Consider the following 15,229-nt stretch of genomic DNA (forward strand, 5'->3'; position numbering starts at 1 on the left):
TCGAATAATGTCACTTAAATTGAAAAAACTCATTTCTTTCCTTTCCCCTATCCCCTCGGAAAAAAAGGAGGTGTGACAATTGTGATCTTCATCTTCTTCAAATTTTAATCACAACACTAAACTAAAAATCTGATATAATATTGTATTATAATTATAGTAGTGTAACGACCCGACCGATCATTTTGAGTATTTGCCCTTCGCTTGGTAGTTTGAGGGCATGAGTAGCTACGTATGATGTATTATGACTGTGTGAATCGTAGGTTTTGATTTTCAGGTTACTCGGAAGTGATTTGGAAGAATGAATTTTATATTTGAAGCTTTAAGTTGGAAGAGTTGATCAAGTTTGACTTTTGTGTATTTGACCCCGAAACGGAGTTTTGAAGGTTTCGTTAGGTCCGGATAGTAATTTTGGACTTGGGTGTATGCTCGGATATGCATTTTTATAATTTTAGAAGGTTTAAGCGCTAATTGGTAAAAAATAGAAATTTGAAGGTTTGGAAAGTTCATAAATTTGACCGAGAGTTGACTTTGAGGATATCAGATTCGGATTATAGTTCCGAGAATTGGAATAGTTTCGTATGTGCAAAATTTGAGTTCATTCCGGGTTGATATGATATGTTTCGGCGCGGGTTTTTGGAAGTTGAAAGTTCAAAGTTCATTTAGGTTTGATTTGAAGTGTGATTCGTTGTTTCGATGTTGTTATGTGTGATTTGAGGCCTCAAGTAGGTCCGTGTTAGGTTATGGGACTTGTTGGTATGTTCAGACGGGGTCCTGAGGGGCTCGGGTGAGTTGCAGACGTATTTTAGACCATTTTCCTTTATTTTGGCCTTGCTGGTTCCTCTTGGTGTCTAGTGCACCAAGTCTTCTTCGCGATCGCGAAGTAAGAGGTGTGATCGAGTAGATGAAAAATCTGGAGTTGAGTAGTTCCTTCTTCGTGTTGGCGAGTAGAATTCCGCGTTCGCGTTGGTCTCTGGAGATTGGGCATCGCGTTCGCATAGGGCTGAGCTGAGAGCTGGAGTTGGGATCTTCTTCATAGCGTTCGCGTATTAGGGAACATGGTCGCGGAGTGTGGGCGCCTGTGTGCTTCACATTCATATGACCAGGTTCACGATTGCGTAGCATATTCGTGGAGGCAGTGTAGGTTATTCATCATGATTGTGAAGGTTGTTCCGCGATCGCGGTTCATTAATTTGCCCAGTGATTATAAAGTACTCTATTTCGGAGGTTTCAGCCATTTTTGCATATTTAGAGCTATGGAGCTCGGATTGAAGCGATTTTGTGGCGATTTTCACCATATGGATTGGAGTAAGTGTTCTCTACTCGGTTTTATTTATATTTCATGAATCTATCTTCATTTTTAGCATTTGGTTGATGATTTCAAAAGAGAAAGTTAGGGGGTTTTGACTAAAGTTTCATAGAGCGAATTCTTGAGTTTTGAACATCGATTCGGAGTCGGATTTGAGTGAAACTAGTATGGTTGGACTCGTAATTAAATGGTTTGTCGGATTTTATAAGTTTTGTTGGGTTTCGAGGTGCACGCCCAGGTTTGACTTTTTGGTTGACTTTGGGTTTTGATTAAAGATTCGACCTTTATCATTTGAAATTATTTTCTTAGGCATTATTTGATGTATTCGAGTTGCTTTTAATTAGTTTCGAGCCGTTCGGATGTAGGTACGCACGGGATGGCATTTTTAGAGTATTGTTTGGCTTTCTCGGTGTTGGATTTGGCTTTTTCGAGGTAAGTAACATTTCTAAACTTGGTGTTGAGGGTATGAACCCCTGAAGATACTTGATATGTGTTTGGTGTTGAGGTGACACACATGCTAGGTGACGGTCGTATGTGCGTGCACCGTGTGAATTGTGACTCGGTTATTTCTGTGGTACTGTGTAGTTACCTAATCTTATTTGTATATATGAAATCTCTATTTGCTAGAGTAATTGGGTTGTGATCCATGATAAAAACCATGTCTAGGCTATATGCTTATCCTATTGGGACCCACTGAGGTCATCCCTGCTGTTGAGTTATTTATTTACATTGCAATTACATACTCAGTCATATGTATTTCTTTGCATAACATATCTCAGTCTTTGATACCATTTATTGATACATCGCATCATCATGTTGGGATAATTTTTATGACATTATGGGCCCACCACTAGGCCACCACTATCCAATGATCACTACTATTCGTTGTGGAAGGAGAGGAGAAGAGATCACTTGGAGGTGACTGATGGATGCTTCAAAGATGGTAAAATGAACCACATGATCAAGAACTGTCTTATGTGGGAAGTCGAGTGGAAAAAGGAGAGATCTAAAAGAAAAAATAAAAAGAAGGAACAAGTTCATGATAAGAAGAAATACAACAAAGGGCCTTACAAAGCAATGGTTGATGCTTGGGAAGATAATTTAGATGAGGACATTGATGATGATGATGATGATGATGATGATGAACGCGCTCTTATAGCAATTCAAGAATATGAAGAAGAACCTGATGAAGAATCTGAGATAAGTTTTCTGGATCTAAAGGATAAAATTAAGTTTCTTTCTAAAGATAGATTATCAAAATTGTTGCTAACATTAATTGATGAATCTAAGAATATAATTTGTGAAAAAGAACAGTTGTCAAATGAGTGTATCATTTTGAAAGCAAAGTGCAAATACCTCAAACTTAGGGCTTGTGAAACTGAAAATGAAAATACTGTTTTGAAGAACCAGATTGATATACTTGACACAACTATCTTAGAACTTAGATCTGATAATATGAAATTGAAGTTAGGAACATGTAAAGAAATAGCTAGTGTCACACAACTCACACTAGAAAAAGATTTAGGAAAGGTAAAAGATGATCTATATAAGAGGGATGAACAAGTGAGAGTCCTAACGGAGGATCTGAACAAGGTCAAGCATGAGCGAGACAGAACTTGTAAATAGAACAGGTCCTCTGATGCACTTTCATGGTTATAAGTACATCATAGTAGCAACAGAAGAGGACTTGGCTTTGGGAACTCTGCACCTAAGTGGGAACCCTAAAGCAAGTACCTCACACTCTCTGACAGCTGTGGTGCTACTCAGATCCACTTTCATTTCCATGACAGGCTATAGTGCTAAACGAAAATAGAAATGAGAAAACAACATAGCCCAAAACTATATTGTAAATACTGATCCATCGACCTCTCAACAGTTGGCCTTAGCAACTCTTTCAGTCTCATCCTTCTTCTTAATGGCATAGCTGCAGAAATAAAAATCATCAACAGTCGTAAGCAATAAAGTCACACGTATCCAAAAATATCGATTTGAAAAAAAGGTTCACCAATCAAGTATATACAATTTTACAACAAAGCAGTACGTTTGGAATATATCTATAATTTTCTAAGATCAGAGAATACTCAAAATCTCAAGCATTTTACCTATTTGAAGAACCCTTGAATTGATGAGTTCATCTGCAAGGCACTCAACTATGCTCTTGATGTTCCTGAATGCATTCTCACATGCACCAGTTGGCAGCAAATAAATTACCTGGTTAACACGGCGAAGTGGAGAAATATCAACAGCCTGACGCCTCACAACACCAGCCAAACCAATACGAGTTGCATCTTCCCTTGGCCTACTAGATGATCAAATGGAGAAGACAAAGCTATCAATGAGACATATATGGTAGGCATGAACTCCACTTAGAAAATAATGTTTGAAAAATTGATCCACCAACATTTTGGATACTCAATGTTCATTATTTGCAAATATAGATGGCCAAACCAATATCTGCAAATACTGAAACAACTTTTGATGCTAAGATTGGTCTATTGTTATCCCAGTTGAAGAAAAATAAAGATTAAAGAACATTTGGATCAATTAAGCACCAATCATTAGTGCGCACATACTGATGACAACATCAACAATGACTTGAATTGGGTTCTAGTCAGTCAACAAATGAATGATCTCCATTGCATGCTTGATGATGCATACAACCATTAGCTTCTTCCCGTTGTTCCGTCCATGCATCATAAGAGAGTTGGTGAGCCTCTCAACAACTGGGCACTGGGCCTTCCTGAAATGCTTAGCCTGGTATCTACCAGCTGTATGTAGCATATAAACTGGATGCTTGGAAGCAGTTGTTGTGATGTAATCCTCAATAGATATGTCATTGATTTTCACCAAAAAGTGAGATCATAGTTATAGAGAAATCTTTCAAATTGTATATTCAAGATAAGTTCCATCCTCCCCAACAGAAGAACTTAAGAATAATACTCACATAAAAAAGGTAGAAGCAGAAGTAACAATCACCTTGGTATTAGTAAACCCTCTTCATTTTCTATTTGTCTCCGGTGTCTGTGTTAATTTTTAAATTTATAACTCTAACACAATGTTCTCCACTTCTAGAGTGTTGTTGAGAAAGAATTACTCACTTTTACTGAATAGCAATACCTACTTACTTTTCCTTCTTCTATTTCATAGAATAAGAAACTAAATAGTAAAGCACATAATATTTCCGTCCTAATCTCCCCCCTCACCCCTGAATTAGCTTATTTGTCTATCTGGTAACAGTCAATAGGAGTAAAACCTTGCTGAGTGAACGTCATCTAAAAGCGGACGGGAAAACCCAAAATCACATGGAAGTGCGTTGTCCGAAAAGACTTATAATCTTCTGGATTAGTGTAGATTAACGAATATATGGAAAAGTGGAAAAAATGATGTACATAGGTAAGTGACACCAATGTTTGCTACGAATCATTCAATATTGTTAGAGATATCTATATACAAGCAAAAATTATGCAAAAAACTTCTAGTGCTAAATGGAGCAACATAGTATAATTGTTGCTGGCCTCGCATCTGGCTCATTAATATTATTAGTTGAGTTGAAATAATCAATTATTTACAAAGCTACATCAACTAGATTGGTTTGATTTATTAAAAGCTAAAACTTTAGATACTCAGGTGCTATAAGTTGTAATTTTTCTTGTATAAATACAATTTAAAAAATAGTACATCGCATTCAGCTGATTCTAGGAAAAGGAAGGAATTTTTAGCAGCAATAAATATGTCACTATGTAAAAAATGAGTTATTTAAAAGGAATGAAGAGAAATGGAAGATACCTGAACATTGTCGTAGGTCCAACGATTGAAAATCATAACATCGCTGTGAATTTTATTCTCTGCGCTTGCATCCACCGGAGCAGCTACTACACCTGCATCCATTTCTTCTTCTCTGCTCCGATTATTCACATGCTGCACTAAATCTAATAGTTAAAATAATGCATTTCTCATGATTTTTGTGTTTTCATATAACGCTAGAGAGAAAATAAGGAGGGAGTTGTTCACCTTCGGCGAAGAAGTGTCTTTGCTGCTGTCTGCTGCTGTATCAGAGAATGGAGTGCGTTAAAACCCTAAAAAGTTTATAGTAGGGTTTCAGTGAAGTTGGGCAAAGGCTATAATGCGATAGCTCAACCCACTAAATATTGAGCTTTTTGCTTTGTTGTGTCAACGATCCGACTTTATCGCCAGGCCCAAGTCCACTATCTCTGGGTAAAAGCCACAAGCCCACAAATAACTTGAATTAGTTAAATGGCAATAAATATTAGTTAGTGGTCCCGTGGGTCCCACGAACATATAAAGAGGAGACATGTCAGCTTTAAATAGGTGCCTTATTAAAAGTTCAACAATTTCCGAACATAGCTTTGAAATAATTTTTTCAGTAATTCCTATGGGGAATATTTTCATATATATACTATAATAAGGACTTATTTACCATTTTTCTCATAGTTTTTCAGTTTTCAATAAATACCTTAATTGTTTTAATAATTTATATAATCGCCCTTAAAAGTCACTCACCCCATTATTAATGCCTTCAATTAAGGTATTGAGTTATATCCTTTCCTTTTTTTTCTCTCATCTCCTATTTCCCTCTTCTACCATGCAAATTTGATTGCCAATTCACGTGGCTTTTCACTTAATGGTGGTCTCTCCACTTCCTACGACGAAAATTATACATAATGTTTAGCACTCATCAACATATATAAAGTTTACTGTACTATATTTGATTAATGAAAAAAATAAGTAGTTGATTAATTTAATTAATATGGCTGCTAAACATTAAATTAAAAAGTTTTGAAGCTTTGAATTCTATATTTTGGATTGGGTGTCCTTGCAAGTGATTGAGAATATCCTTTGGAGTTTACATCTCAATTTTGAGGGATATTGGTTAAGTATAGAGTTTGTTTAGGTAAAAATTCAAATTGAAACTCGAAGAAGAAGTTGCAGAAAATTTTATGATAATTGTATCATAATTGTATCTGATACATCAATGCCTAAAATATAATTGTATCATAAATATATCATACGTGTATCACAATTGTATCTAACTTGTATGAGTATCTGATACATTAATACCTAAAATGATAAATGATACAATACTAATACAGTTATCATATATTTGTGATACAAACCGCGATACATTTCTGAAAAATTATGATACAATTATAATCTTCATCTTCTTCAAATTTTAATCACAACTCTAAACGAAGTTAGAGGTGTGATCGCTTCTTCATCTTCATCTTCATCTTATGTCTGGTGTACCAGGTCTTCTTCGCGATTGCGAAGTTAGAGGTGTGATCGCGTACATGAAAAATATGGAGTTGAGTAGTTCCTTCTTTACGTTGGCAAGTAGATTTCCACGTTCGCGTTGGTTTCTGGAGATTGGGCATCACGTTCGCATAGGAGTCATCGCGTTCGCATAAGGCTGAGCTTAGAGCTGGAGTTGGGAGCTTCTTCATAGCGTTCGGGTATTAGGGAACGCGGTCACGGAGTGTAGGCGCCTGTGTGCTTCGCGTTCGCATGACCAGGTTCGCGATTGCGTAGCATATTCGTGGAGGCAGTGTAGGTTATTCATCACGATTGTGAAAGTTGTTCCATGATCGCGGTTCATTAATTTGCCCAGTGATTATAAAGTACTCTATTTCGGAGGTTTCAGCCATTTTTGCATATTTGGAGCTATGGCGCTCGGATTAAAGTAATATTTGAGGTGATGTTTACCATATGGATTGGGGTAAGTGTTCTCTACTCGGTTTTATTTATATTTTATGAATCTATCTTCATTTTTAGCATTTGGTTGATGATTTCAAAAGAGAAAGTTAGGAGGTTTTGACTAAAGTTTCATAGAACGAATTTTTGAGTTTTGAACATCGATTCGGAGTCGGATTTGAGTGAAACTAGTATGGTTGGACTCATAATTAAATGGGTTGTCGGATTTTGTAAGTTTTGTTGGGTTCCGAGGTGAACGCTCAGGTTTGACTTTTTGGTTGACTTTGGGGTTTTGATTAAAGATTCGACCTTTATCATTTGAAATTATTTCTTTAGGCATTATTTGATGTATTCAAGTTGCTTTTGATTAGTTTCGAGCCGTGCAGATGTAGGTACGCGCGAGATGGCATTTTTGGAGCATCGTTTGACTTTCTCGGTGTTGGATTTGGCTTTTTCGAGGTAAGTAACATTTCTAAACTTCGTGTTGAGGGTATGAACCCCTGAAGTGTGATGACCCGATAGGTCTTCTTATGTTTTAGAACCTAATTTTGTGCTTTGAAGCCTTAAATACCTTATTTTAGCCTTCTTTGATTTGCGTGCGCAGTCCAGGTATTTCTATGGAATGCTTTTGTGTTAAAAAAACTAAGAAAATATGAAATTTTTACCTTAAAATCCATTTGAGTTGACTTCGGTCAATGTTTTGAGCAAACAAATCCGGATTCATGTTTTGACGGTCCCAGTAGGTCCGTATCGTGACTTGCCAAAAATAAATTTGGAAGTCCGTAGCCCGAGTTATCGCACTTTGTTGAAATTTGAAAGTTAAAAGCTTAATGACTTTGAAATGTTTGACCAATATTTGACTTTTTAGATATCGGGTCCGTATTTTAGTTCTGGAACCCGGTATATGTCCAATACTATACTTATGACTTGTCTGTCAAATTTGGTGATAAACGGAGTTGGTTTGATGTGATTCGGACGTCTGGTTGTTAATATAGCAATTCTAAAGTTACTTGAAAATTTTATTTGATTTTGGTATCCGATTCTTAGTTCTAGGTGTTATTTTGGCGATTTGATCGCCCGAGCAAGTTCGTATGATATTTTTAGACTTGTGTGCATATTTGGTTTAGAGCCCCGAGTGCTCGGGTGAGTTTCGGATAGGCAACAGAGTGGAATTTGACTTAGAACATTGCTCGTGTGCTTCGGTTTTTGGTGCAGGCCTCAGACCTCGCAATTTGCGAGGTCAGGTTTCGCATTTGCGACATCTGATGGGTTCGCATTTGCGAGCGACTCATCTCATTTGCGAACAAAACTTCCCATTTGCGAAGTGGGTGAGGGGGGGGAGGGTATAATGATTGCAATTACGATCAAACGGTAGCAATTTTGGAAGGTCGATGACCAGGCACCCACGCCCCCTGCTAGAGCCGCGAGAGGCCGAGGACGTCCACGCGGTGCAGCCAGAGCACCCGCGCGAGCTGCGACAGAGGAGCCCCTAGTAGCTCTAGCTGGAGGGCAGGCACCTGAGGTACCTGTTGTTGCACCAGCTCTCCAGGAGACTCTAGCCCAGTTCATGAGTATGTTCAGCCCCTTAGCTCAGGCTGGATTGATTCCACTTGCACCTTCCACATCTCAGGCCGGGGGAGGAGCACAGACTCCCGTCGTCGGTACTCTAGAGTAGCGGGTTCAGGTCAACCAGGTTCTGGAGATTTTACCGATGAAGCCAGTAGCTCAGACTTGAGAGGTACAAGAAGTACCACCCTTCTACCTTCAGTGGATTGGAGTCAGAGGATGCCCGGGGTTTTTTGAAGGAGTGTCACCATATTCTCCGTACTATTTGTGTAGTAGAGTCAAGTGGGGTTTCTTTTACTACATTCCAACATAGAGGAGTATCCTATCAGGGTTAGCATGCTTATGAGTTGAGTAGTCTGACTGAGGAAACTTCACTTACATGAACTCAGTTCTCGGACATGTGTTTGAGAGAGTATGTCTCTCAGAGCCTTAGGGAAGCATGGCACGCGGAGTTTGAGTAGCTGCACTAGGGTGCTATGACTGTGTCAGAGTATGCAGTTCATTTCAGTGATTTGGCCCGACATGCACCAGTCTTGGTTGCCACAGTTCGAGAGAGAGTTTGTCGGTTTATCGAGGGAATCCACCCCAGTATCAGGCTTAGCATGGCCCGGGAGTTGGAGATGGATATTTCTTACTTGTAGGTTGTGAGTATTGCTAGGATATTGGAGGGTATGCTTGCTAGGGAGAGAGAGGAGAGGGAGGCCAAGAGGTCTCTAGAGTCTGGCACTTATAGTGGTACTCGTGCCCCAGCTGTAGTTCGCCATGGTAGGGGCTATGGGAGTCGCCTCGTCCATTCAGCTCTTCCAGCTGCCAGTGGTATTCCGACCCCTTCTAGGCCCCATGAGCCTTACTATGCACTGCAGTGTCTAGTGTGCCTCCTGCATGGGGTGCTTTTAGCGGTCAGTCCAGCAGACCTGGCCCGAGCCAGTCACAACAGCCATGCCCCCCGAGAGCTTGTTTTGAGTGTGGCGACACCTGCCATATGGTGAGGGATTGACACAGACTTAGGAGGGGTGCACCTCCACAGACTTCTCAGCCACCACGTGCTCCACTGGGTCCTCAGGCTATGATTCCAGCACCAGCTACCGCCCTACCTGCTCAGCCAGCTCGGGGTGGAGGTCCGGGAGGTCGAGGTCGCCCTAGAGAGGGAGGCCATGCCAGATATTATGCTCTTCCGGCTCATACAGAGGCAGTTTCTTCCGACTCTGTCATTACAAGTATTGTTCCGGTTTGTCGTAGAGACGCTTCAGTCTTATTTGATCCAGGCTCTACATATTCCTATGTGTCCTCTTATTTTGCCCTGTATGTGGGCGTATCTCGGGATTCCTTGAGTTCCCCTATTTATGTGTCTACTCTTGTGGGAGATTCTCTTGTTGTGGACCACGTGTATTAGTCATGTTTGATTGCTCTTAGTGGTTTTGAGACCATAGTCGATTTATTATTGCTCAGTATGGTAGACTTTGATGTTATCTTGGGCATGGACTGGTTGTCAGCCCATTATGTTATTCTTGATTGTCATGCTAAAACCGTGACGCTGGCTATGCCAGGATTACTATGATTAGAGTGGAGAGGTACCTTAGAGTATACTCCCTGCAGAGTTATTTCATTTCTTAAAGCTCAACGAATAGTTGAGAAGGGGTGTGACACGTATTTAGCTTATGTGAGAGATGTCAGTATTGATACCCCTATAGTTGAGTCAGTCCCAGTAGTGAGGAATTTTTCAGATATATTTCCAGCTGATCTTCCGGGCATGCCGCCTGACAGAGATATTGATATTGGCATTGATTTGTTGCCGGTCACTCAGCCTATTTCTATTCCTCCATATTGTATGGCTCCTCCTAAGTTGAAGGAGTTGAAGGAGCAGTTACAGGAGTTGCTTGATAAGGGCTTCATTCAGCCCAGTGTGTCACCTTGGGGTGCTCCTGTCTTGTTTGTGAAGAAGAAAGATGGTTCTATGCGTATGTGCATTGATTATCACCAGTTGAACAGAGTTACAGTGAAGAACATGTATCAATTTCCTCGTATTGATGACCTATTTGATCAGTTACATGGTGCCAGAGTATTTTCCAAGATTGACTTACATTCAAGCTATCATCAGTTGAAGATTCGGGAGCCAGATATCCCGAAGACTACTTTCAGGACTCGGTATGGTCAGTACGAGTTCCTTGTGATGTCTTTTGGGCTGACCAATGCCCCAACAACTTTAATGCACTTGATGCACAGTGTGTTCCGTCCCTATCTTAACTCTTTTTTCATTGTGTTTATTGACGACATTCTGGTGTACTCCCGGAATCGGGAGGATCATAAGCAACACCTGATGACTGTGCTTCAGATCTTGAGAGAAAAGAAGTTATATGCAAAATTTTCAAAGTGTGAGTTTTGGCTAGACTCAGTGACATTCTTGGGTCATGTAGTATCGATTGATGGGATCCAGGTGGATCCAAAGAAGATTAAAGCAATGCAGAGTTGGCCCAGACCGTCCTCAACTACGGAGATCAGGAGTTTTCTTGGTTTGGCGGGGTATTACCGTCGATTTGTTGAGGGTTTGTCATCTATTGCATCACCTATGACCAGGCTGACCCAGAAGGGTGCTCCATTCAGGTGGACATAGGAGTGTGAGGAGATCTTTCAGAAGCTCAAGACAACTTTGACTACAGCCCCAGTATTGGTATTGCCTACAGGTTCGGGGTCTTATACTTTATATTGTGATGCGTCGCGGTGTTGATGCAGGATGGTAGGGTGATTGCCTACGTGTCCAGACAGCTGAAGGTGCATGAAAAGAACTATCATGTCCACGACCTTGAGTTAGCAACTATTGTTCATGCCTTGAACATTTGGTGGCACTATTTGCACGGCGTCCCTTGTGAGATCTACACCGATCACCGGAGTTTGCAGCATCTGTTCAAACAGAAGGATCTTAACTTGCATCAGCGGAGGTGGTTGGAGCTGCTTAAGGATTATGACATCACCATTTTGTACCATCCGGGAAAGGCCAATGTGGTGGCCGATGCTTTGAGTCGTCGGGCAGAGAGTTTGGGGAGTTTAGCATATCTGCCAGTAGCAGAGAGGCCATTGGTATTGGATGTTCAGGCCTTAGCCAGCCAGTTTATGAGATTGGATATTTCTAACCCGAGTCGAGTATTGGCTTGTGCGGTCTCTCGGTCTTCTCTTTATGATCGTATCAGGGAGCGTCAGTATGATGACCCCTATCTGCTTGTCCTTAAGGAAATTGTTCAGCACGGTGATGCTAAGGAGGTCACTATTGGGGATGATGTGCATTGAGGATGCAGGGCAGGCTATGTGTGCCCAATGTAGATGTGTTACGTGAGTTGATTCTCCAGGAGGCTCATAGCTCGCGGTACTCCATTCATCCGGGTGCCGCGAAGATGTACCAAGACTTGAGGCGGTATTACTGGTGGATGAGGATGAAGAAGGACATAGTGAAGTATGTACCTCGATGTCTAAATTGCCAGAAGGTGAAGTATGAGCATCAACGGCCAGGTGGGTTGCTTCAGAAGTTAGAGATTCCAGAGTGGAAATGGGAGTGGATCACTATGGATTTTGTTGTTGGACTCCCACAGACTCAGCGGATGTTTGATGTAGTTTGGGAGATTGTGGATAGGTTGACCAAGTCAGCTCATTTCATTCCTGTGATGACTACCTATTCTCCCGAGCAGCTGGCTAGAGTGTATATCCGCGAGATCATCAGGCTTCATGGCGTACCGGTATCTATCATCTCTGACCGGGGTACATAGTTTACATCACGGTTCTGGAGGGCCATATAACATGAGTTGGGTATCGAGTGGAGTTGAGCACAACATTCCACCCTCAGACGGACGGACCGTCCGAGCGCACTATTAAGATATTAAAGGATATTCTCTGTGCATGTGTGATGGAGTGTGGGGGTTCGTGGGATCAGTTCTTGCCTCTAGCAGAGTTTGCTTACAACAAGCATCCAGATGGCTCCGTATAAGGCTCTGTATGGTAGGTGGTGTCGGTCTCCAATGGGTTGGTTTGATCCGGGCGAGGCTAGATTATTGGGTACAGACTTGGTTCAGGATGCTTTGGAAAAGGTTAAGGCGATTCAGGATCGACCTTGGCACAGCCCAGTCCATATAGAAGAGTTATGCGTATCAGAAGGTTTGTGATGTTGCATTCATGGTTGGGGAATGGGTCTTGCTCCGGGTGTCACCCATGAAGGCTGTGATGAGGTTCGGAAAGAAGGACAAAGATTTATGATCGTATTAGGGAGCGTCAGTATGATGACCCTCATCTGCTTGTCCTTAAGGACAAGGTTCTGCACGGTGATACTAAGGAGGTCACTATTGGGGATGATGGTGCATTGAGGATGCAGGGCAGACCATGTGTGCCCAATGTAGATGGGTTGCGTGAGTTGATTCTCCAGGAGGCTCACAGCTTGCGGTACTCCATTCATCCGGGTGCCGCAAAGATGTACCAAGAATTGAGGCGGCATTACTGGTGGAAGGGGATGGAGAAGGACATAGTGGAGTATGTAGCTCGATGTCTAAATTGCCAGTAGGTGAAGTATCAGCATCAACGGCCAGGTGGGTTGCTTCAGAAGTTAGAGATTCCAGAGTGGAAATGGGAGTGGATCACTATGGATTTCGTTGTTGGACTCCCACAGACTTAGCGGAGGTTTGATGCAGTTTCGGTGATTGTGGATAGGCTGACCAAGACATCTCATTTTATTCTTGTGATGACTACCTATTCTCCCAAGCAGCTGGCTCGACTGTATATCCGCGATATCGTCAGGCTTCATGGCGTACCGGTATCTATCATCTCTGATCGGGGTACACAATTTACATCACGGTTCTGGAGGGCCGTACAACATGAGTTGGGTATCGAGTGGAGTTGAGCACAACATTCCACCCTCAGACGGACGGACAGTCCGAGCGCACTATTAAGATATTAGAGGATATGCTCCGTGCATATGTGATGGAGTTTGGGGGTTCGTGGGATCAGTTCTTGCCTCTAGCAGAGTTTGCTTACAACAATAGTTATCAGTCGAGCATCCAGATGGCACCGTATGAGGCTCTGTATAGTAGGCTGTGTTGGTCTCCAGTGGGTTGGTTCGAGCCGTGCTAGGCTAGATTATTTGGTACAGACTTGGTTTAGGATACTTTGGAAAAGGTTAAGGTGATTCAGGATCGACTTCACACAACCCAGTCCAGACAGAAGAGTTATACGGATCAGAAGGTTCACGATGTTGCATTCATAGTTAGGGAACAGGTCTTGCTCCACGTGTCACCCATGAAGGGTGTGATGAGGTTCGGAAAGAAGGGCAAGCTGAGTCCAAGGTTTATTGGTCCATTTGAGGTGTTGCAACGTGTTGGGGAGGTTGCTTATGAGCTTGCCTTGCCTCCCAGTCTAACAGGAGTTCATCTAGTATTCCATCTTTCTATGCTCCAAAAGTATCACGACGATCCATCCCACGTGTTAGATTTCAGCTCTGTCTAGTTGAAGAAGGATTTGACTTACGAGGAGGAGGCGGTGGCTATTCTAGCCCGACAGGCTCGTCAGTTGAGGTCGAAGAGTTATCCTTCAGTCCGAGTGCAGTGGAGAGGTTAGCCCATCGAGGCAGCTACTTGGGAGTCCGAGTCGGACATGCGGAGTTGATATCCCCACCTTTTTACCAGCCCACATACTTTTCTATGTCCGTTCGAGGACGAACGATTATTTTAGAGGTAGAGAATATGATGACACGATAGGTCATTTTATGTTTTAGAACCTAATTCTGCACTTTGAAGCCTTAAATACCTCATTTTAGCCTTCTTTGATTTGTGTACACAGTCCGGGTGTTTCTCTGGAAAGCTTTATGTTTAAAAAAATCGAGAAAATATAAAAATTTTGCCTTAAAATCCATTTGAGTTGACTTTGGTCAACGTTTTGAGCAAACAGATCCGGATTCGTATTTTGACGGTTCCGGTGGGTCCGTATCGTGATATGGGACTTGGGCGTATGCCCGAAAATGAATTCGGAAGTCCCTAGCCCGAGTTTTCGCACTTTGTTGAAATTTAAAAGTTTAAAGCTTAATGACTTTGAAATATTTGACCAATGTTTGACTTTTGTATATCATGTCCATATTTTGGTTCCGGAATCCGGTATAGGTCCAATACTATGTTTATGACTTGTCTATCAAATTTGGTGAGAAACGGAGTTGGTTTGACGTGATTCGGACGTCCGGTTGTTAATATTGCCTAATGTTTCTTGAAAATTTCATTTGATTTTGGTGTTCGATTCATAGTTCTAGGTGTTATTTTGGCGATTTGATCGTGCGAACAAGTTCGTATGATGTTTTTAGACTTGTGTGCATATTTGGTTTAGAGCTCCGAGGGCTCGGGTGAGTTTCAGATAGGCAACAGAGTGGAGTTTGAGTTAGAACATTGCTGGTGTGCTTCAGGTTTTGGTGCAGGCCTCAGTCCTCGCAATTGCGAGATCAGGCTTCGCATTTGCGACCTCTGATGGGTTTGCATTTGCGAAGAGTAGCTGGGGCACCTCAAGTTCGCATTTGCGAAGTGGGTCAAGAGGGGTACAATGATCGCAATTGCGATCAAACAGTCGCAATTTCAGAAGGTCGAAGTTCGCATTTGCGAACAAACCATCGCAAATGCGATGATAGCAGAGATG

At 41.7% G+C, this 15,229-nt stretch overlaps 1 pseudogene; it reads right to left on the minus strand.

The window, feature by feature from the left end:
* Positions 1–3,059: 3,059 nt before the first annotated feature.
* On the minus strand, positions 3,060–5,254 carry LOC104100511 (small ribosomal subunit protein uS7-like; annotated as a pseudogene).
* Positions 5,255–15,229: the final 9,975 nt, after the last annotated feature.

Source organism: Nicotiana tomentosiformis, chromosome 12 (assembly GCF_000390325.3).
Source record: "Nicotiana tomentosiformis chromosome 12, ASM39032v3, whole genome shotgun sequence".
NCBI lineage: Eukaryota > Viridiplantae > Streptophyta > Magnoliopsida > Solanales > Solanaceae > Nicotiana > Nicotiana tomentosiformis.